We start from the raw sequence: 21,971 nt of genomic DNA on the forward strand, positions 1-21,971 counted from the left end.
TCAAAGAAAGGGGCCACGGTGTTTCTGTATCTCTATTATGTTGGTGCGGCTTCGGAACTTTTAAATATCTTGATATATCTCGAGAACTACGCGTCTGATCAAAAAATATCATAGAACATAAAAAGTAGGAAACATAATTCTCTACAAAAACGGTCTCTTAACATTTTGCCATAGCTCGCTTCGTTTCCGAGATATTTGCAGATATATCTCAAGGGAAGGGGCCTGACGGACATATTTCGAGATATTTCTTCTTCTTGTTGTTCTTCTTCTGCACAGCTAAGCTGGAAGTGGCATTTGCGGCTCGCACTAGTGCAGAGTTATCTCAAAGAAAGGGGCCACGGTGTTTCTGTATCTCTATTATGTTGGTGCGGCTTCGGAACTTTTAAATATCTCGATATATCTCGAAAACTACGCTTCTGATCAAAAAATATCATAGAACATAAATTGTAGGAAACATAATTCTCTACAAAAAAGGTCTCTTAACATTTTGCCATAGCTCGCTTCGTTTCCGAGATATTTGCAGATATATCTCAAGGGAAGGGGCCTGACGGACATATTTCGAGATATTTCTTGTTCTTGTTGTTCTTCTTCTGCACAGCTAAGCTGGAAGTGGCATTTACAGCTCGCAATAGTGCAGAGTTATCTCAAAGAAAGGGGCCACGGTGTTTCTGTATCTCTATTATGTTGGTGCGGCTTCGGAACTTTTAAATATCTTGATATATCTCGAGAACTACGCATCTGATCAAAATATACCATAGAACATGAAAAGTAGGAAACTTAATTCTCTACAAAAAAGGTCTCTTAACATTTTGCCATAGCTCTCTTCGTTTCCGAGATATTTGCAGATTTATCTCAAGGGAAGGGGCCTGACGGACATATTTCGAGATATTTCTTCTTCTTGTTGTTCTTCTTCTGCACAGCTAAGCTGGAAGTGGCATTTGCAGCTCGCAATAGTGCAGAGTTATCTCAAAGAAAGGGGCCACGGTGTTTCTGTATCTCTATTATGTTGGTGCGGCTTCGGAACTTTTAAATATCTTGATATATCTCGAGAACTACGCGTCTGATCAAAAAATATCATAGAACATAAAAAGTAGGAAACATAATTCTCTACAAAAACGGTCTCTTAACATTTTGCCATAGCTCGCTTCGTTTCCGAGATATTTGCAGATATATCTCAAGGGAAGGGGCCTGACGGACATATTTCGAGATATTTCTTCTTCTTGTTGTTCTTCTTCTGCACAGCTAAGCTGAAAGTGGCATTTGCGGCTCGCACTGGTGCACAGTTATCTCAAAGAAAGGGGCCACGGTGTTTCTGTATCTCTATTATGTTGGTGCGTCTTCGGAACTTTTAAATATCTCGATATATCTCGAAAACTACGCTTCTGATCAAAAAATATCATAGAACATAAATTGTAGGAAACATAATTCTCTACAAAAAACGTCTCTTAACATTTTGCCATAGCTCGCTTCGTTTCCGAGATATTTGCAGATTCAGCTCAAAGGAACTGGCCTGACGGACATATTTCGAGATATTTCTTCTTCTTGTTGTTCTTCCTCTGCACAGCTAAGCTGGAAGTGGCATTTGCAGCTCGCAATAGTGCAGAGTTATCTCAAAGAAAGGGGCCACGGAGTTTCTGTATCTCTATTATGTTGGTGCGGCTTCGGAACTTTTAAATATCTTGATATATCTCGAGAACTACGCATCTCATCAAAAAATATTATAGAACATAAAAAGTAGGAAACTTAATTCTCTACAAAAAAGGTCTCTCAACATTTTGCCATAGCTCGCTTCGTTTCCGAGATATTTGCATATTTATCTCAAGGGAAGGGGCCTGACGGACATATTTCGAGATATTTCTTCTTCTTGTTGTTCTTCTTCTGCACAGCTAAGCTGGAAGTGGCATTTGCGGCTCGCACTAGTGCAGAGTTATCTCAAAGATAGGGGCCACGGTGTTTCTGTATCTCTATTATGTTGGTGCGGCTTCGGAACTTTTAAATATCTTGATATATCTCGAGAACTACGCATCTGATCAAAAAATATCATAGAACATAAAAAGTAGGAAACTTAATTCTCTACAAAAAAGGTCTCTTAACATTTTGCCATAGCTCGCTTCGTTTCCGAGATATTTGCAGATTCATCTCAAGGGAAGGGGTCTGACGGACATATTTCGAGATATTTCTTCTTCTTGTTGTTCTTTCTCTGCACAGCTAAGCTCGAAGTGGCATTTGCAGCTCGCAATAGTGCAGAGTTATCTCAAAGAAAGAGGCCACGGTGTTTCTGTACCTCTATTATGTTGGTGCAGCTTCGGAACTTTTAAATATCTTGATATATCTCGAGAACTACGCATCTGATCAAAAAATATCATCGAACATAAAAAGTAGGAAACTTAATTCTCTACAAAAAAGGTCTCTTAACATTTTGCCATAGCTCGCTTTGTTTCCGAGATATTTGCAGATTTATCTCAAGGGAAGTGGCCTGACGGACATATTTCGAGATATTTCTTCTTCTTGTTGTTCTTCGTCTGCACAGCTAAACTGGAAGTGGCATTTCCAGCTCGCAATAGTGCAGAGTTATTCCAAAGAAAGGGGCCACGATGTTTCTGTATCTCTATTATGTTGGTGCGGCTTCGGAACTTTTAAATATCTCGATATATCTCGAGAACTACGCATCTGATCAAAAAATATCATACTACATAAAAAGTAGGAAACTTAATTCTCTACAAGAAAGGTCTCTAAACATTTTGCCATAGCTCGCTTCGTTTCCGAGATATTTGCAGATTTATCTCAAGGGAAGGGGCCTCACGGACATATTTCGAGATATTTCTTCTTCTTGTTGTTCTTCTTCTGCACAGCTATGCTGGAAGTGGCATTTGCAGCTCGCAATAGTGCAGAGTTATCTCAAAGAGAGGGGCCACGGTGCTTCTGTATCTCTATTATGTTGGTGCGGCTTCGGAACTTTTAAGTATCTTGATCTATCTCGAGAACTACGCATCTGATCAAAAAATATCATAGAAGATAAAAAGTAGGAAACTTAATTCTCTACAAAAAAGGTCTCTTAACATTTCGCCATAGCTCGCATCGTTTCCGAGATATTTGCAGATTTATCTCAAGGGAAGGGGCCTGTCGGACATATTTCGAGATATTTCTTCTTCTTGTTGCTCTTCTTCTGCACAGCTAAGCTGGAAGTGGCATTTGCGGCTCGCACTAGTGCAGAGTTATCTCAAAGAAAGGGGCCACGGTGTTTCTGTATCTCTATTATGTTGGTGCGGCTTCGGAACTTTTAAATATCTCGATATATCTCGAAAACTACGCTTCTGATCAAAAAATATCATAGAACATAAATTGTAGGAAACATAATTCTCTACAAAAAACGTCTCTCAACATTTTCCCATAGCTCGTTTCGTTTCCGAGATATTTGCAGATTTATCTCAAGGGAAGTGGCCTGACGGACATATTTCGAGATATTTCTTCTTCTTGTTGTTCTTCTTCTGCACAGCTAAGCTGGAAGTGGCATTTGCGGCTCGCGCTAGTGCAGAGTTATCTCAAAGAAAGGGGCCACGGTGTTTCTGTATCCCCATTATGTTGGTGCGGCTTCGGAACTTTTAAATATCTCGATATATCTCGAAAACTACGCTTCTGATAAAAAAATAGCAGAGAACATAAATTGTAGGAAACATAATTCTCTACAAAAAACGTCTCTTAACATTTTGCCATAGCTCGCTTCGTTTCCGAGATATTTGCAGATATATCTCAAGGGAAGGGGCCTGACGGACATATTTCGAGATATTTCTTGTTCTTGTTGTTCTTCTTCTGCACAGCTAAGCTGGAAGTGGCATTTACAGCTCGCAATAGTGCAGAGTTATCTCAAAGAAAGGGGCCACGGTGTTTCTGTATCTCTATTATGTTGGTGCGGCTTCGGAACTTTTAAATATCTTGATATATCTCGAGAACTACGCATCTGATCAAAATATACCATAGAAGATGAAAAGTAGGAAACTTAATTCTCTACAAAAAAGGTCTCTTAACATTTTGCCATAGCTCTCTTCGTTTCCGAGATATTTGCAGATTTATCTCAAGGGAAGGGGCCTGACGGACATATTTCGAGATATTTCTTCTTCTTGTTGTTCTTCTTCTGCACAGCTAAGCTGGAAGTGGCATTTGCAGCTCGCAATAGTGCAGAGTTATCTCAAAGAAAGGGGCCACGGTGTTTCTGTATCTCTATTATGTTGGTGCGGCTTCGGAACTTTTAAATATCTTGATATATCTCGAGAACTACGCGTCTGATCAAAAAATATCATAGAACATAAAAAGTAGGAAACATAATTCTCTACAAAAACGGTCTCTCAACATTTTGCCATAGCTCGCTTCGTTTCCGAGATATTTGCAGATATATCTCAAGGGAAGGGGCCTGACGGACATATTTCGAGATATTTCTTCTTCTTGTTGTTCTTCTTCTGCACAGCTAAGCTGAAAGTGGCATTTGCGGCTCGCACTGGTGCACAGTTATCTCAAAGAAAGGGGCCACGGTGTTTCTGTATCTCTATTATGTTGGTGCGTCTTCGGAACTTTTAAATATCTCGATATATCTCGAAAACTACGCTTCTGATCAAAAAATATCATAGAACATAAATTGTAGGAAACATAATTCTCTACAAAAAACGTCTCTTAACATTTTGCCATAGCTCGCTTCGTTTCCGAGATATTTGCAGATTCAGCTCAAAGGAACTGGCCTGACGGACATATTTCGAGATATTTCTTCTTCTTGTTGTTCTTCCTCTGCACAGCTAAGCTGGAAGTGGCATTTGCAGCTCGCAATAGTGCAGAGTTATCTCAAAGAAAGGGGCCACGGAGTTTCTGTATCTCTATTATGTTGGTGCGGCTTCGGAACTTTTAAATATCTTGATATATCTCGAGAACTACGCATCTCATCAAAAAATATTATAGAACATAAAAAGTAGGAAACTTAATTCTCTACAAAAAAGGTCTCTCAACATTTTGCCATAGCTCGCTTCGTTTCCGAGATATTTGCATATTTATCTCAAGGGAAGGGGCCTGACGGACATATTTCGAGATATTTCTTCTTCTTGTTGTTCTTCTTCTGCACAGCTAAGCTGGAAGTGGCATTTGCGGCTCGCACTAGTGCAGAGTTATCTCAAAGATAGGGGCCACGGTGTTTCTGTATCTCTATTATGTTGGTGCGGCTTCGGAACTTTTAAATATCTTGATATATCTCGAGAACTACGCATCTGATCAAAAAATATCATAGAACATAAAAAGTAGGAAACTTAATTCTCTACAAAAAAGTTCTCTTAACATTTTGCCATAGCTCGCTTCGTTTCCGAGATATTTGCAGATTCATCTCAAGGGAAGGGGTCTGACGGACATATTTCGAGATATTTCTTCTTCTTGTTGTTCTTTCTCTGCACAGCTAAGCTCGAAGTGGCATTTGCAGCTCGCAAAAGTGCAGAGTTATCTCAAAGAAAGAGGCCACGGTGTTTCTGTACCTCTATTATGTTGGTGCAGCTTCGGAACTTTTAAATATCTTGATATATCTCGAGAACTACGCATCTGATCAAAAAATATCATCGAACATAAAAAGTAGGAAACTTAATTCTCTACAAAAAAGGTCTCTTAACATTTTGCCATAGCTCGCTTCGTTTCCGAGATATTTGCAGATTTATCTCAAGGGAAGTGGCCTGACGGACATATTTCGAGATATTTCTTCTTCTTGTTGTTCTTCTTCTGCACAGCTAAGCTGGAAGTGGCATTTGCAGCTCGCAATAGTGCAGAGTTATCCCAAAGAAAGGGGCCACGGTGTTTCTGTATCTCTATTATGTTGGTGCGGCTTCGGAACTTTTAAATATCTCGATATATCTCGAGAACTACGCATCTGATCAAAAAATATCATACTACATAAAAAGTAGGAAACTTAATTCTCTACAAGAAAGGTCTCTAAACATTTTGCCATAGCTCGCTTCGTTTCCGAGATATTTGCAGATTTATCTCAAGGGAAGGGGCCTCACGGACATATTTCGAGATATTTCTTCTTCTTGTTGTTCTTCTTCTGCACAGCTATGCTGGAAGTGGCATTTGCAGCTCGCAATAGTGCAGAGTTATCTCAAAGAGAGGGGCCACGGTGCTTCTGTATCTCTATTATGTTGGTGCGGCTTCGGAACTTTTAAGTATCTTGATCTATCTCGAGAACTACGCATCTGATCAAAAAATATCATAGAAGATAAAAAGTAGGAAACTTAATTCTCTACAAAAAAGGTCTCTTAACATTTCGCCATAGCTCGCATCGTTTCCGAGATATTTGCAGATTTATCTCAAGGGAAGGGGCCTGTCGGACATATTTCGAGATATTTCTTCTTCTTGTTGCTCTTCTTCTGCACAGCTAAGCTGGAAGTGGCATTTGCGGCTCGCACTAGTGCAGAGTTATCTCAAAGAAAGGGGCCACGGTGTTTCTGTATCTCTATTATGTTGGTGCGGCTTCGGAACTTTTAAATATCTCGATATATCTCGAAAACTACGCTTCTGATCAAAAAATATCATAGAACATAAATTGTAGGAAACATAATTCTCTACAAAAAACGTCTCTCAACATTTTCCCATAGCTCGTTTCGTTTCCGAGATATTTGCAGATTTATCTCAAGGGAAGTGGCCTGACGGACATATTTCGAGATATTTCTTCTTCTTGTTGTTCTTCTTCTGCACAGCTAAGCTGGAAGTGGCATTTGCGGCTCGCACTAGTGCAGAGTTATCTCAAAGAAAGGGGCCACGGTGTTTCTGTATCCCTATTATGTTGGTGCGGCTTCGGAACTTTTAAATATCTCGATATATCTCGAAAACTACGCTTCTGATCAAAAAATAGCAGAGAACATAAATTGTAGGAAACATAATTCTCTACAAAAAACGTCTCTTAACATTTTGCCATAGCTCGCTTCGTTTCCGAGATATTTGCAGATTCAGCTCAAAGGAACTGGCCTGACGGACATATTTCGAGATATTTCTTCTTCTTGTTGTTCTTCCTCTGCACAGCTAAGCTGGAAGTGGCATTTGCAGCTCGCAATAGTGCAGAGTTATCTCAAAGAAAGGGGCCACGGTGTTTCTGTATCTCTATTATGTTGGTGCGGCTTCGGAACTTTTAAATATCTCGATATATCTCGAAAACTACGCTTCTGATCAAAAAATATCATAGAACCTAAATTGTAGGAAATATTATTCTCTACAAAAAAGGTCTCTAAACGTTTTGCCATAGCCCGCTTCGTTTCCGAGATATTTGCAGATTCATCTCAAGGGAGGGGGTCTGACGGACATATTTCGAGATATTTCTTCTTCTTGTTGTTCTTCTTCTGCACAGCTAAGCTGGAAGTGGCATTTGCGGCTCGCACTAGTGCAGAGTTATCTCAAAGAAAGGGGCCACGGTGTTTCTGTATCTCTATTATGTTGGTGCGGCTTCGGAACTTTTAAATATCTTGATATATCTCGAGAACTACGCATCTGATCAAAAAATATCATACTACATAAAAAGTAGGAAACTTAATTCTCTACAAGAAAGGTCTCTAAACATTTTGCCATAGCTCGCTTCGTTTCCGAGATATTTGCAGATATATCTCAAGGGAAGGGGCCTGTCGGAAATATTTCGAGATATTTCTTCTTCTTGCTGCTCTTCTTCTGCACAGCTAAGCTGGAAGTGGCATTTGCGGCTCGCACTAGTGCAGAGTTATCTCAAAGAAAGGGGCCACGGTGTTTCTGTATCTCTATTATATTGGTGCGGCTTCGGAACTTTTAAATATCTCGATATATCTCGAAAACTACGCTTCTGATCAAAAAATATCATAGAACATAAATTGTAGGAAACATAATTCTCTACAAAAAACGTCTCTTAACATTTTGCCATAGCTCGCTTCGTTTCCGAGATATTTGCAGATTTATCTCAAGGGAAGGGGCCTGACGGACATATTTCGAGATATTTCTTCTTCTTGTTGTTCTTCTTCTGCACAGCTAAGCTGGAAGTGGCATTTGCGGCTCGCACTAGTGCAGAGTTATCTCAAAGAAAGGGGCCACGGTGTTTCTGTATCTCTATTATGTTGGTGCGGCTTCGGAACTTTTAAATATCTTGATATATCTCGAGAACTACGCATCTGATCAAAAAATATCATACTACATAAAAAGTAGGAAACTTAATTCTCTACAAGAAAGGTCTCTAAACATTTTGCCATAGCTCGCTTGGTTTCCGAGATATTTGCAGATATATCTCAAGGGAAGGGGCCTGTCGGAAATATTTCGAGATATTTCTTCTTCTTGCTGCTCTTCTTCTGCACAGCTAAGCTGGAAGTGGCATTTGCGGCTCGCACTAGTGCAGAGTTATCTCAAAGAAAGGGGCCACGGTGTTTCTGTATCTCTATTATGTTGGTGCGGCTTCGGAACTTTTAAATATCTTGATATATCTCGAGAACTACGCATCTGATCAAAAAATATCATAGAACTTAAATTGTAGGAAACATAATTCTCTACAAAAAACGTCTCTTAACATTTTGCCATAGCTCGCTTCGTTTCCGAGATATTTGCAGATTTATCTCAAGGGAAGGGGCCTGACGGACTTATTTCGAGATATTTCTTCTTCTTGTTGTTCTTCTTCTGCACAGCTAAGCTGGAAGTGGCATTTGCGACTCGCACTAGTGCAGAGTTATCTCAAAGAAAGGGGCCACGGTGTTTCTGTATCCCTATTATGTTGGTGCGGCTTCGGAACTTTTAAATATCTCGATATATCTCGAAAACTACGCTTCTGATCAAAAAATATCATAGAACATAAATTGTAGGAAACGTAATTCTCTACAAAAAACGTCTCTTAACATTTTGCCATAGCTCGCTTCGTTTCCGAGATATTTGCAGATTCAGCTCAAAGGAACTGGCCTGACGGACATATTTCGAGATATTTCTTCTTCTTGTTGTTCTTCCTCTGCACAGCTAAGCTGGAAGTGGCATTTGCAGCTCGCAATAGTGCAGAGTTATCTCAAAGAAAAGGGCCACGGTGTTTCTGTATCTCTATTATGTTGGTGCGGCTTCGGAACTTTTAAATATCTTGATATATCTCGAGAACTACGCATCTGATCAAAAAATATCATAGAACATAAAAAGTAGGAAACTTAATTCTCTACAAAAAAGGTCTCTTAACATTTTGCCATAACTCGCTTCGTTTCCGAGATATTTGCAGATATATCTCAAGGGAAGGGGCCTGACGGACATATTTCGAGATATTTCTTCTTCTTGTTGTTCTTCTTCTGCACAGCTAAGCTGGAAGTGGCATTTGCGGCTCGCACTAGTGCAGAGTTATCTCAAAGAACGGGGCCACGGTGTTTCTGTATCCCTATTATGTTGGTGCGGCTTCGGAACTTTTAAATATCTTGATATATCTCGAGAACTACGCTTCTGATCAAAAAATATCATAGAACATAAATTGTAGGAAACATAATTCTCTACAAAAAACGTCTCTTAACATTTTGCCATAGCTCGCTTCGTTTCCGAGATATTTGCAGATATATCTCAAGGGAAGGGGCCTGACGGACATATTTCGAGATATTTCTTCTTCTTGTTGTTCTTCTTCTGCACAGCTAAGCTGGAAGTGGCATTTACAGCTCGCAATAGTGCAGAGTTATCTCAAAGAAAGGGGCCACGGTGTTTCTGTATCTCTATTATGTTGGTGCGGCTTCGGAACTTTTAAATATCTTGATATATCTCGAGAACTACGCATCTGATCAAAAAATATCATAGAACATAAAAAATAGGAAACTTAATTCTCTACAAAAAAGGTCTATTAACATTTTGCCATAGCTCGCTTCGTTTCCGAGATATTTGCAGATTTATCTCAAGGGAAGGGGCCTGACGGACATATTTCGAGATATTTCTTCTTCTTGTTGTTCTTCTTCTGCACAGCTAAGCTGGAAGTGGCATTTGCGGCTCGCACTAGTGCAGAGTTATCTCAAAGAAAGGGGCCACGGTGTTTCTGTATCTCTATTATGTTGGTGCGGCTTCGGAACTTTTAAATATCTTGATATATCTCGAGAACTACGCATCCGATCAAAAAATATCATAGAACATAAAAAGTAGGAAACTTAATTCTCTACAAAAAAGGTCTCTTAAGATTTTGCCATAGCTCGCTTCGTTTCCGAGATGTTTACAGATTTATCTCAAGGGAAGGGGCCTGACGGACATATTTCGAGATATTTCTTCTTCTTGTTGTTCTTCTTCTGCACAGCTGAGCTGGAAGTGGCATTTGCAGGTCGCAATAGTGCAGAGTTATCTCAAAGAAAGGGGCCACGGTGTTTCTGTATCTCTATTATGTTGGTGCGGCTTCGGAACTTTTAAATATCTCGATATATCTCGAAAACTACGCTTCTGATCAAAAAATATCATAGACCCTAAATTGTAGGAAATATTATTCTCTACAAAAAAGGTCTCTAAACGTTTTGCCATAGCTCGCTTCGTTTCCGAGATATTTGCAGATTTATCTCAAGGGAAGGGGCCTGACGGACATATTTCGAGATATTTCTTCTTCTTGTTGTTCTTCTTCTGCACAGCTAAGCTGGAAGTGGCATTTGCGGCTCGCACTAGTGCAGAGTTATCTCAAAGAACGGGGCCACGGTGTTTCTGTATCCCTATTATGTTGGTGCGGCTTCGGAACTTTTAAATATCTTGATATATCTCGAGAACTACGCTTCTGATCAAAAAATATCATAGAACATTAATTGTAGGAAACATAATTCTCTACAAAAAACGTCTCTTAACATTTTGCCATAGCTCGCTTCGTTTCCGAGATATTTGCAGATTCAGCTCAAAGGAACTGGCCTGACGGACATATTTCGAGATATTTCTTCTTCTTGTTGTTCTTCCACTGCACAGCTAAGCTGGAAGTGGCATTTGCAGCTCGCAATAGTGCAGAGTTACCTCAAAGAAAGGGGCCACGGTGTTTCTGTATCTCAATTATGTTGGTGCCGCTTCGGAACTTTTAAATATCTGGATATATCTCGAGAACTACGCATCTGATCAAAAAATATCATAGAACATAAAAAGTAGGAAACTCAATTCTCTACAAAAAAGGTCTCTTAACATTTTGCCATAGCTCGCTTCGTTTCCGAGATATTTGCAGATTTATCTCAAGGGAAGGGGCCTGACGGACATATTTCGAGATATTTCTTCTTCTTGTTGTTCTTCTTCTGCACAGCTAAGCTGGAAGTGGCATTTGCAGCGCGCAATAGTGCAGAGTTATCTCAAAGAAAGGGGCCACGGTGTTTCTGTATCTCTATTATGTTAGTGCGGCTTCGGAACTTTTAAATATCTTGATATATCTCGAGAACTACGCATCTGTTCAAAAAATATCGTAAAACATAAAAAGTAGGAAACTTAATTCTCTACAAAAAAGGTCTCTTAACATTTTCCCATAGCTGGCATCGTTTCCGAGATATTTTCAGATTTAGCTCAAGGGAAGGGGCCTGACGACATATTCCGAGATATTTCTTCTTCTTGTTGTTCCTCTTCTGCACAGCTAAGCTGGAAGTGGCATTTGCAGGTCGCAATAGTGCAGAGTTATCTCAAAGAAAGGGGCCACGGTGTTTCTGTATCTCTATTATGTTGGTGCGGCTTCGGAACTTTTAAATATCTCGATATATCTCGAAAACTACGCTTCTGATCAAAAAATATCAGAGAACGTAAATTGTAGGAAACACAATTCTCTACAAAAAAGGTCTCTTAACATTTTGCCATAGCTCGCTTCGTTTCCGAGATATTTGCAGATTTATCTCAAGGGAAGGGGCCCGACGGACATATTTCGAGATATTTCTTGTTCTTGTTGTTCTTCTTCTGCACAGCTAAGCTGGAAGTGGCATTTGCAGCTCGCAATAGTGCAGAGTTATCTCAAAGAAAGGGGCCACGGTGTTTCTGTATCTCTATTATGTTGGTGCGGCTTGGGAACTTTTAAATATCTTGATATATCTCGAGAACTACGCATCTGATCAAAAAATATCGTAGAACATAAAAAGTAGGAAACTTAATTCTCTACAAATAAGGTCTCTTAACATTTTGCCATAGCTCGCTTGGTTTCCGAGATATTTGCAGATTTATCTCAAGGGAAGGGGCCTGAGGGACATATTTCGAGATATTTCTTCTTCTTGTTGTTCTTCTTCTGCACAGCTAAGCTGGAAGTGGCATTTGCAGCTCGCAATAGTGCAGAGTTACCTCAAAGAAAGGGGCCACGGTGTTTCTGTATCTCTATTATGTTGGTGCCGCTTCGGAACTTTTAAATATCTGGATATATCTCGAGAACTACGCATCTGATCAAAAAATATCATAGAACATAAAAAGTAGGAAACTTAATTCTCTACAAAAAAGGTCTCTTAACATTTTGCCATAGCTCGCTTCGTTTCCGAGATATTTGCAGATTTATCTCAAGGGAAGGGGCCTGACGGACATATTTCGAGATATTTCTTCTTGTTGTTGTTCTTCTCCTGCACAGCTAAGCTGGAAGTGGCATTTGCAGCGCGCAATAGTGCAGAGTTATCTCAAAGAAAGGGGCCACGGTGTTTCTGTATCTCTATTATGTTAGTGCGGCTTCGGAACTTTTAAATATCTTGATATATCTCGAGAACTACGCATCTGTTCAAAAAATATCATAGAACATAAAAAGTAGGAATCCTAATTTTCTACAAAAAAGGTCTCTTAACATTTTGCCGTAGCTCGCTTCGTTTCCGAGATATTTGCAGATTTATCTCAAGGGAAGGGGCCTGACGGACATATTTCCAGATATTTCTTCTTCTTGTTGTTCTTCTTCTGCACAGCTAAGCTGGAAGTGGCATCTGCAGCTCGCAATAGTGCAGAGTTATCTCAAAGAAAGGGGCCACGGTGTTTCTGTATCTCTATTATGTTGGTGCGGCTTCGGAACTTTTAAATATCTTGATATATCTCGAGAACTACGCATCTGATCAAAAAATATCATAGAACATAAAAAGTAGGAAACTTAATTCTCTACAAAAAAGGTCTCTTAACGTTTTGCAATAGCTCGCTTCGTTTCCGAGATATTTGCAGATTTATCTCAAGGGAAGGGTCCTGACGGACATATTTCGAGATATTTCTTCTTCTTGTTGTTCTTCTTCTGCACAGCTAAACTGGAAGTGGCATTTCCAACTCGCAATAGTGCAGAGTTATCCCAAAGAAAGGGGCCACGATGTTTCTGTATCTCTATTATGTTGGTGCGGCTTCGGAACTTTTAAATATCTCGATATATCTCGAAAACTACGCATCTGATCAAAAAATATCATAGAACATAAGAAGTAGGAAACTTAATTCTCTACAAAAAAGGTCTCTTAACATTTTCCCATAGCTGGCATCGTTTCCGAGATATTTGCAGATTTAGCTCAAGGGAAGGGGCCTGACGGACATATTTCGAGATATTTCTTGTTCTTGTTGTTCTTCTTCTGCACAGCTAAGCTGGAAGTGGCATTTGCAGCTCGCAATAGTGCAGAGTTATCTCAAAGAAAGGGGCCACGGTGTTTCTGTATGTCTATTATGTTGGTGCGGCTTGGGAACTTTTAAATATCTCGATATATCTCGAAAACTACGCATCTGATCAAAAAATATCATGGAACATAAGAAGTAGGAAACTTAATTCTCTACAAAAACGGTCTCTTAACATTTTGCCATAGCTCGCTTGGTTTCCGAGATATTTGCACATTTATCTCAAGGGAAGGGGCCTGAGGGACATATTTCGAGATATTTCTTCTTCTTGTTGTTCTTCTTCTGCACAGCTAAGCTGGAAGTGGCATTTGCAGCTCGCAATAGTGCAGAGTTACCTCAAAGAAAGGGGCCACGGTGTTTCTGTATCTCTATTATGTTGGTGCCGCTTCGGAACTTTTAAATATCTGGGTATATCTCGAGAACTACGCATCTGATCAAAAAATATCATAGAACATAGAAAGTAGGAAACTTAATTCTCTACAAAAAAGGTCTCTTAACATTTTGCCATAGCTCGCTTCGTTTCCGAGATATTTGCAGATCTATCTCAAGGGAAGGGGCCTGACGGACATATTTCGAGATATTTCTTCTTCTTGTTGTTCTTCTTCTGCACAGCTAAGCTGGAAGTGGCATTTGCAGCGCGCAATAGTGCAGAGTTATCTCAAAGAAAGGGGCCACGGTGTTTCTGTATCTCTATTATGTTGGTGCGGCTTCGGAACTTTTAAATATCTTGATATATCTCGAGAACTACGCATCTGATCAAAAAATATCGTAGAACATAAAAGGTAGGGAACCTAATTTTCTACAAAAAAGGTCGCTTAACATTTTGCCGTAGCTCGCTTCGTTTCCGAGATATTTGCAGATTTATCTCAAGGGAAGGGGCCTGACGGACATATTTCGAAATATTTCTTATTCTTGTTGTTCTTCTTCTGCACAGCTAAGCTGGAAGTGGCATTTGCAGCTCGCAATAGTGCAGAGTTATCTCAAAGAAAGGGGCCACGGTGTTTCTGTACCTCTATTATGTTGGTGCAGCTTCGGAGCTTTTAAATATCTTGATATATCTCGAGAACTACGCATCTGATCAAAAAATATCATACAACATAAAAAGTAGGAAACTTAATTCTCTACAAAAAAGGTCTCTTAACGTTTTGCAATAGCTCGCTTCGTTTCCGAGATATTTGCAGATTTATCTCAAGGGAAGGGTCCTGACGGACATATTTCGAGATATTTCTTCTTCTTGTTGTTCTTCTTCTGCACAGCTAAACTGGAAGTGGCATTTCCAGCTCGCAATAGTGCAGAGTTATCCCAAAGAAAGGGGCCACGGTGTTTCCGTATCTCTATTATGTTGGTGCGGCTTCGGAACTTTGAAATATCTCGATATATCTCGAAAACTACGCTTCTGATCAAAAAATATCATAGAACATAAATTGTAGGAAACATAATTCTCTACAAAAAAGGTCTCCTAACGTTTTGCCATAGCTCGCTTCGTTTCCGAGATATTTGCAGATTTATCTCAAGGGAAGGGTCCTGATGGACATATTTCGAGATACTTCTTCTTCTTGTTGTTCTTCTTCTGCACAGCTAAACTGGAAGTGGCATTTCCAGCTCGCAATCGTGCAGAGTTATCTCAAAGAAAGGGGCCACGGTGTTTCTGTATCTCTATTATGTTGGTGCGGCTTCGGAACTTTTAAATATCTTGATATATCTCGAGAACTATGCCTCTGATCAAAAAATATCATAGAACATAAAAAGTAGGAAACTTAATTCTCTACAAAAAAGGTCTCTTAACGTTTTGCAATAGCTCGCTTCGTTTCCGAGATATTTGCAGATTTATCTCAAGGGAAGGGTCCTGACGGACATATTTCGAGATATTTCTTCCTCTTGTTGTTCTTCTTCTGCACAGCTAAACTGGAAGTGGCATTTCCAACTCGCAATAGTGCAGAGTTATCCCAAAGAAAGGGGTCACGATGTTTCTGTATCTCTATTATGTTGGTGCGGCTTCGGAACTTTTAAATATCTCGATATATCTCGAAAACTACGCATCTGATCAAAAAATATCATAGAACATAAATTGTAGGAAACATAATTCTCTACAAAAAAGGTCTCTTAACATTTTGCCATAGCTCGCTTCGTTTCCGAGATATTTGCAGATTTATCTCAAGGGAAGGGGCCTGACGGACATATTTCGAGATATTTCTTGTTCTTGTTGTTCTTCTTCTGCACAGCTAAGCTGGAAGTGGCATTTGCAGCTCGCAATAGTGCAGAGTTATCTCAAAGAAAGGGGCCACGGTGTTTCTGTATCTCTATTATGTTGGTGCGGCTTGGGAACTTTTAAATATCTTGATATATCTCGAGAACTACGCATCTGATCAAAAAATATCGTAGAACATAAAAAGTAGGAAACTTAATTCTCTACAAATAAGGTCTCTTAACATTTTGCCATAGCTCGCTTGGTTTCCGAGATATTTGCAGATTTATCTCAAGGGAAGGGGCCTGAGGGACATATTTCGAGATATTTCTTCTTCTTGTTGTTCTTCTTCTGCACAGCTAAGCTGGAAGTGGCATTTGCAGCTCGCAATAGTGCAGAGTTACCTCAAAGAAAGGGGCCACGGTGTTTCTGTATCTCTATTATGTTGGTGCCGCTTCGGAACTTTTAAATATCTGGATATATCTCGAGAACTACGCATCTGATCAAAAAATATCATAGAACATAAAAAGTAGGAAACTTAATTCTCTACAAAAAAGGTCTCTTAACATTTTGCCATAGCTCGCTTCGTTTCCGAGATATTTGCAGATTTATCTCCAGGGAAGGGGCCTGACGGACATATTTCGAGATATTTCTTCTTCTTGTTGTTCTTCTTCTGCACAGCTAAGCTGGAAGTGGCATTTGCAGCTCGCAGTAGTGCAGAGTTATCTCAAAGAAAGGGGCCACGGTGTTTCTGTATCTCTATTATGTTGGTGCGGCTTCGGTACTTTTAAATATCTCGATATATCTCGAAAACTACGCTTCTGATCAAAAAATATCATAGAACATAAATTGTAGGAAACATAATTCTCTACAAAAAACGTCTCTTAACATTTTGCCATAGCTCGCTTCGTTTCCGAGATATTTGCAGATTCAGCTCAAAGGAACTGGCCTGACGGACATATTTCGAGATATTTCTTCTTCTTGTTGTTCTTCTTCTGCACAGCTAAACTGGAAGTGGCATTTCCAGCTCGCAATCGTGCAGAGTTATCCCAAAGAAAGGGGCCACGGTGTTTCTGTATCTCTATTATGTTGGTGCGGCTTCGGAACTTTTAAATATCTCGATATATCTCGAAAACTACGCTTCTGATCAAAAAATATCATAGAACATAAATTGTAGGAAACATAATTCTCTACAAAAAAGGTCTCTTAACATTTTGCCATAGCTCGCTTCGTTTCCGAGATATTTGCAGATATATCTCAAGGGAAGGGGCCTGACGGACATATTTCGAGATATTTCTTCTTCTTGTTGTTCTTCTTCTGCACAGCTAAGCTGGAAGTGGCATTTACAGCTCGCAGTAGTGCAGAGTTATCTCAAAGAAAGGGGCCACGGTGTTTCTGTATCTCTATTATGTTGGTGCGGCTTCGGAACTTTTAAATATCTCGATATATCTCGAAAACTACGCTTCTGATCAAAAAATATCATAGAACATAAATTGTAGGAAACATAATTCTCTACAAAAAACGTCTCTTAACATTTTGCCATAGCTCGCTTCGTTTCCGAGATATTTGCAGATTCAGCTCAAAGGAACGGGCCTGACGGACATATTTCGAGATACTTCTTCTTCTTGTTGTTCTTCCTCTGCACAGCTAAGCTGGGAGTGGCATTTGCAGCTCGCAATAGTGCAGAGTTATCTCAAAGAAAGGGGCCACGGTGTTTCTGTATCTCTATTATGTTGGTGCGGCTTCGGAACTTTTAAATATCTTGATATATCTCGAGAACTACGCATCTGATCAAAAAATATCATAGAACATAAAAAGTAGGAAACTTAATTCTCTACAAAAAAGGTCTCTTAACATTTTGCCATAGCTCGCTTCGTTCCCGAGATATTTGCAGATTCAGCTCAAAGGAACTGGCCTGACGGACATATTTCGAGATATTTCTTCTTCTTGTTGTTCTTCTTCTGTACAGCTAAACTGGAAGTGGCATTTCCAGCTGGCAATCGTGCAGAGTTATCTCAAAGAAAGGGTCACGGTGTTTCTGTATCTCTATTATGTTGGTGCGGCTTCGGAACTTTTAAATATCTTGATATATCTCGAGAACTACGCCTCTGATCGAAAAATATCATAGAACATAAAAAGTAGGAAACTTAATTCTCTACAAAAAAGGTCTCTTAACATTTTGCCATAGCTCGCTTCGTTCCCGAGATATTTGCAGATTTATCTCAAGGGAAGGGGCCTGACGGACATATTTCGAGATATTTCTTCTTCTTGTTGTTCTTCTTCTGCACAGCTAAGCTGGAAGTGGCATTTGCGGCTCGCACTAGTGCAGAGTTATCTCAAAGAAAGGGGCCACGGTGTTTCTGTTTCTCTATTATGTTGGTGCGGCTTCGGAACTTTTAAATATCTCGATATATCTCGAAAACTACGCTTCTGATCAAAAAATATCATAGAACCTAAATTGTAGGAAACATAATTCTCTACAAAAAAGGTCTCTTAACATTTTGCCATAGCTCGCTTCGTTTCCGAGATATTTGCAGATATATCTCAAGGGAAGGGGCCTGACGGACATATTTCGAGATATTGCTTCTTCTTGTTGTTCTTCTTCTGCACAGCTAAGCTGGAAGTGGCATTTGCATCTCGCAATAGTGCAGAGTTATCTCAAAGAAAGGGGCCACGGTGTTTCTGTATCTCTATTATGTTGGTGCGGCTTCGGAACTTTTAAATATCTTGATATATCTCGAGAACTACACATCTGATCAAAAAATATCATAGAACATAAAAAGTAGGAAACTTAATTCTCTACAAAAACGGTCTCTTAACATTTTGCCATAGCTCGCTTCGTTTCCGAGATATTTGCAGATTTATCTCAAGGGAAGGGGCCTGACGGACGTATTTCGAGATATTTCTTCTTCTTGTTGTTCTTCTTCTGCACAGCTGAGCTGGAAGTGGCATTTGCAGGTCGCAATAGTGCAGAGTTATCTCAAAGAAAGGGGCCACGGTGTTTCTGTATCTCTATTATGTTGGTGCGGCTTCGGAACTTTTAAATATCTCGATATATCTCGAAAACTACGCTTCTGATCAAAAAATATCATAGAACGTAAATTGTAGGAAACATTATTCTCTACAAAAAAGGTCTCTCAACATTTTGCCATAGCTCGCTTCGTTTCCGAGATATTTGCAGATTTATCTCAAGGGAAGGGTCCTGATGGACATATTTCGAGATATTTCTTCTTCTTGTTGTTCTTCTTCTGCACAGCTAAACTGGAAGTGGCATTTCCAGCTCGCAATCGTGCAGAGTTATCTCAAAGAAAGGGGCCACGGTGTTTCTGTATCTCTATTATGTTGGTGCGGCTTCGGAACTTGTAATATCTTGATATATCTCGAGAACTACGCCTCTGATCGAAAAATATCATAGAACATAAAAAGTAGGAAACTTAATTTTCTACAAAAAAGGTCTCTCAACATTTTGCCATAGCTCGCTTCGTTTCCGAGATATTTGCAGATTTACCTCAAGGGAAGGGGCCTGACGGACATATTTCGAGATATTTCTTCTTCTTGTTGTTCTTCTTCTGCACAGCTAAGCTGGAAGTGGCATTTGCAGCGCGCAATAGTGCAGAGTTATCTCAAAGAAAGGGGCCACGGTGTTTCTGTATCTCTATTATGTTGGTGCGGCTTCGGAACTTTTAAATATCTCGATATATCTCGAAAACTACGCTTCTGATCAAAAAATATCGTAGAACATAAATTGTAGGAAACATAATTCTCTACAAAAAACGTCTCTTAACATTTTGCCATAGCTCGCTTCGTTTCCGAGATATTTGCAGATTCAGCTCAAAGGAACGGGCCTGACTGACATATTTCGAGATACTTCTTCTTCTTGTTGTTCTTCCTCTGCACAGCTAAGCTGGAAGTGGCATTTGCAGCTCGCAATAGTGCAGAGTTATCTCAAAGAAAGGGGCCACGGTGTTTCTGTATCTCTATTATGTTGGTGCGGCTTCGGAACTTTTAAATATCTTGATATATCTCGAGAACGACGCATCTGATCAAAAAATATCATAGAACATAAAAAGTAGGAAACTTCATTCTCTACAAAAAAGGTCTCTTAACATTTTGCCATAGCTCGCTTCGTTTCCGAGATATTTGCAGATTTATCTCAAGGGAAGGGGCCTGACGGACATGTTTCGAGATATTTCTTCTTCTTGTTGTTCTTCTTCTGCACAGCTGAGCTGGAAGTGGCATTTGCAGGTCGCAATAGTGCAGAGTTATCTCAAAGAAAGGGGCCACGGTGTTTCTGTATCTCTATTATGTTGGTGCGGCTTCGGAACTTTTAAATATCTCGATATATCTCGAAAACTACGCTTCTGATCAAAAAATATCATAGAACATAAATTGTAGGAAACATAATTCTCTACAAAAAACGTCTCTTAACATTTTGCCATAGCTCGCTTCGTTTCCGAGATATTTGCAGATTCAGCTCAAAGGAACTGGCCTGACGGACATATTTCGAGATATTTCTTCTTCTTGTTGTTCTTCTTCTGTACAGCTAAACTGGAAGTGGCATTTCCAGCTCGCAATCGTGCAGAGTTATCTCAAAGAAAGGGTCACGGTGTTTCTGTATCTCTATTATGTTGGTGCGGCTTCGGAACTTTTAAATATCTTGATATATCTCGAGAACTACGCCTCTGATCGAAAAATATCATAGAACATAAAAAGTAGGAAACTTAATTCTCTACAAAAAAGGTCTCTTAACATTTTGCCATAGCTCGCTTCGTTCCCGAGATATTTGCAGATTTATCTCAAGGGAAGGGGCCTGACGGACATATTTCGAGATATTTCTTCTTCTTGTTGTTCTTCTTCTGCACAGCTAAGCTGGAAGTGGCATTTGCATCTCGCAATAGTGCAGAGTTATCTCAAAGAAAGGGGCCACGGTGTTTCTGTATCTCTATTATGTTTGTGCGGCTTCGGAACTTTTAAATATCTTGATATATCTCGAGAACTACGCATCTGATCAAAAAATATCATAGAACATAAAAAGTAGGAAACTTAATTCTCTACAAAAACGGTCTCTTAACATTTTGCCATAGCTCGCTTCGTTTCCGAGATATTTGCAGATTTATCTCAAGGGAAGGGGCCTGACGGACATATTTCGAGATATTTCTTCTTCTTGTTGTTCTTCTTCTGCACAGCTGAGCTGGAAGTGGCATTTGCAGGTCGCAATAGTGCAGAGTTATCTCAAAGAAAGGGGCCACGGTGTTTCTGTATCTCTATTATGTTGGTGCGGCTTCGGAACTTTTAAATATCTCGATATATCTCGAAAACTACGCTTCTGATCAAAAAATATCATAGAACGTAAATTGTAGGAAACATTATTCTCTACAAAAAAGGTCTCTTAACATTTTGCCATAGCTCGCTTCGTTTCCGAGATATTTGCAGATTTATCTCAAGGGAAGGGTCCTGATGGACATATTTCGAGATATTTCTTCTTCTTGTTGTTCTTCTTCTGCACAGCTAAACTGGAAGTGGCATTTCCAGCTCGCAATCGTGCAGAGTTATCTCAAAGAAAGGGGCCACGGTGTTTCTGTATCTCTATTATGTTGGTGCGGCTTCGGAACTTTTAAATATCGCGATATATCTCGAAAACTACGCTTCTGATCAAAAAATATCGTAGAACATAAATTGTAGGAAACATAATTCGCTACAAAAAACGTCTCTTAACATTTTGCCATAGCTCGCTTCGTTTCCGAGATATTTGCAGATTCAGCTCAAAGGAACGGGCCTGACTGACATTTTTCGAGATACTTCTTCTTCTTGTTGTTCTTCCTCTGCACAGCTAAGCTGGAAGTGGCATTTGCAGCTCGCAATAGTGCAGAGTTATCTCAAAGAAAGGGGCCACGGTGTTTCTGTATCTCTATTATGTTGGTGCGGCTTCGGAACTTTTAAATATCTTGATATATCTCGAGAACTACGCCTCTGATCAAAAAATATCATAGAACGTAAATTGTAGGAAACATTATTCTCTACAAAAAAGGTCTCTTAACATTTTGCCATAGCTCGCTTCGTTTCCGAGATATTTGCAGATTTATCTCAAGGGAAGGGTCCTGATGGACATATTTCGAGATATTTCTTCTTCTTGTTGTTCGTCCTCTGCACAGCTAAGCTGGAAGTGGCATTTGCAGCTCGCAATAGTGCAGAGTTATCTCAAAGCAAGGGGCCACGGTGTTTCTGTATCTCTATTATGTTGGTGCGGCTTCGGAACTTTTAAATATCTTGATACATC

Source organism: Osmia lignaria, unplaced genomic scaffold (assembly GCF_051020975.1).
Source record: "Osmia lignaria lignaria isolate PbOS001 unplaced genomic scaffold, iyOsmLign1 scaffold0013, whole genome shotgun sequence".
NCBI lineage: Eukaryota > Metazoa > Arthropoda > Insecta > Hymenoptera > Megachilidae > Osmia > Osmia lignaria.